The 2899-nt window shown below is 44.3% G+C and overlaps 1 non-coding gene across 1 annotated transcript in view; it reads left to right on the plus strand.

The window, feature by feature from the left end:
* Window positions 1-2892: 2892 nt before the first annotated feature.
* Window positions 2893-2899, plus strand: part of LOC123687307 — a 1906-nt gene continuing 1899 nt past the window's right edge. The window contains exon 1 of the ribosomal RNA XR_006749040.1: window positions 2893-2899. This exon is cut by the window's right edge and continues 1899 nt beyond it. This is a non-coding gene — a ribosomal RNA (small subunit ribosomal RNA).

Raw genomic sequence — 2899 nt, forward strand, 5'->3', positions numbered from 1 at the left:
GTATCTGACACCGTCCGCTCGGGACTGACATCGACTTGGACTCGGGCTAATGATGGGGAGGCGTTTAAGGACGTGAACATTTTTCCTTATAAAAATTAAAGTCGACAATGAATATTGATTCTGATTACTGATTTACGCTTTAAAAACACATTAGAAGGCAACCAAATCAAATTTGAGGAAATTCCAAAATCAGAAAATTTTTTTTCAAAAAAAAAAAAATCCGAAAAATATTTTTCGATTCTGATTACTGATTTACTCTTTTAGAACACATTAGAAGGCAACGAAATCAAATTTGAGTGAAATCCAAAATCAGAAAATATTTTTCGAAAAAAAAAAAAAATTCGAGAACACCTCGGTCATGGCAAGTTATTTTCCACAATCCATTCCCCAATCAACGTACATCCCAGAAAAAATCATCTCTCTAACTATCCTGGTTCAAAAGTTGTATCGGAACATTTTCACGTCGAAAATATATCTCAGAGTCCAGACCGATGCAGAACGTAAACTCGATCATACCGATGCTTCACGTAATCTCGATCTTACCGATGCACAACGTAAACTAGATCACACCGATGCAGAACGTAAACTCGATCATACCGATGCACCACGTAAACTCAGGCAGACCGATGCAGAACGTGAACTCGATCTTACCGATGCACCACGTAATCTCGATCTTACCGATGCACCACGTAAACTCGGGCAGACCGATGCAGAACGTGAACTCGATCTTACCGATGCACCACGTAAACTAGGGCTGACCGATGCATCACGTAAACGACGATCGAGAGGCGCGAAAGGACGTGAACGTTTTTCATTATAAAAATTGAAATAAATGATAAATAATGATTCTGATTGTTGGTTATCATTTTTAATAAGCATTAGGAGGCAACCAAATGAAATTTGAGGAAATTCCGATAATAGAAAATTTTTTCGAAAAAAAAAAAAAATTCATGAAATCCTCGGTCATCGCAAAATATTTACCATATTCTGTTCGATAATCAACGTATATTTAAGAAGGAATCATATCTGTATCTATCTTGGTTCAAATTTTGTATCGGAACATTTTGACCAAAGTCCGAGCTTCGGCCGAAACAGACACCGCTGACCTGGCCTATCGATCGACCGAGAGTCGGGGATAGAGCGTAAGTGTTGTCTGGAGGGGAACCCTGTGCTCTCCTGACATATATAGGGAAGGTGGTCGCGTTGGGCGATGCAGAACGTTTGGATCGGGAATTATATTTTTGGTTCAGCTATTGGAATATGGTTTATTGTTGGTATATATTGGCGAAATAACGTTCTTACTGACTGGGGATATTCATAAAAATGAGTCCGGAGATTTTCAGATCGAAGTCCGAGTGATCCGACTTGGAAGGCGTGTTGGGTGGGTCGAGATGGCTTAGATAGATCAGACGAGGCGGGCTAAGTGTTGACGTCATGCATCGGTCCATTTTCAGATTGAGTCCGAGTAATCCGACTTTGAAAGAGTGTTGGGTGCGTCGAGACTGTTTAGATAGATCGGACGAGGCGGACTAGGTGTTAACGACATGCATCGGTATATTTTCTGATCGGAGTCCGAAGAAATCGGCCCTAGTAGGCGCAGCGGACGGTCGAGACGGCCTCGGTGGGTCGGATCGATCGGGAAAAGTTTGCTAAATCGTGTCTGGAGGGGAACCTTGGGTTCTCCTGACATATATAGGGGATAAGGTTTGGGTGAACGATTCTTCACGTAAAAGTTGAGTAATTTATTTTTCGATAAGCTTTTGGATATTGATGAGAAGTATATGTATATCTTCGATTAAAAGAATTCTTACCGTCTCCATGTATATTATATTAGATATATAAGAAATAGTTAACGTGATGCATCGGCCGATTTCCGGATCGGAGTTCGAGAGATGCGACTTTCGATGCGCGATGGGTGGTTCGAGACGGCCTAGATCGATCGGACGAGGCGGACTAGGTGTTAACGACATGCATCGGCGGATTTTCTGATCGGAGTCCGAAGAAATCAGCTCTAGTAGGCGCGGCGAACGGTCGAAACGGCCTCGATCGATCGGACGAGGCGGACTAGGTGTTAACGACATGCATCGGCGGATTTTCTGATCGGAGTCCGAAGAAATCAGCTCTAGTAGGCGCGGCGAACGGTCGAAACGGCCTCGGTGGGTCGGATCGATCGGGAAAAGTTTGCTAAATCGTGTCTGGAGGGGAATCCGGGGTTCTCCTGACATATATAGAAGGGGTGGAGAATGGGTCCTGTCCTAGACTGTTTGGAGTTCTTTTTAGGATGATATTCAGTTGGTAAGTGGTAGACCCGAATCCGACCTCGGCGTTTGGGTACTGGCAAGGTGTGTTGGTTTCGGCTTTCGCATCTTGGGTCGCTTTCGTCAACCTCATGCAGCGAGGTCGCGGTCCGCTTCGTCTCTTTGTAGTCGAATGGCCTTTAAGCGACCAACCTTAAAATCGTGATCCTCTGCCCGTTGCGGGTTATGTTCACAAAAAATTTGCAACCACTCAATTCGTTCCGAGCGACAAATATTGTTGAATCTCGAATCACCGTGTCGTTATATTCACATGTATAGCGAAGGGTCGAGATGGAATGTGTATAAGAAATTAGTTGATAGCCGGGGGTTCGTATTATATATGGACGCCTTGGCGAGGGATTGTTTCTAGAAACTTTCTCATTTTTGATCGGTGTTTTGTCCGAGATGATGATGATGTATATATAGCTTGAGTCTCATGCTGACTGGGGGCTGTTACGTCGTTTCGTCGAGGACTTGCACTTACTGATGTGCGGCGCTAGTCGAAGTCAATCGACATGGCTAGTGCCACATGACGAGAGGCGAACGGGTTTGGCCATACCGGCAATCTCGTGGACCGATCGTATAAGCACGCAGTTCCCTGG

This window comes from Harmonia axyridis, chromosome X, assembly GCF_914767665.1.
Source record: "Harmonia axyridis chromosome X, icHarAxyr1.1, whole genome shotgun sequence".
Classification (NCBI taxonomy): Eukaryota; Metazoa; Arthropoda; class Insecta; order Coleoptera; family Coccinellidae; genus Harmonia; species Harmonia axyridis.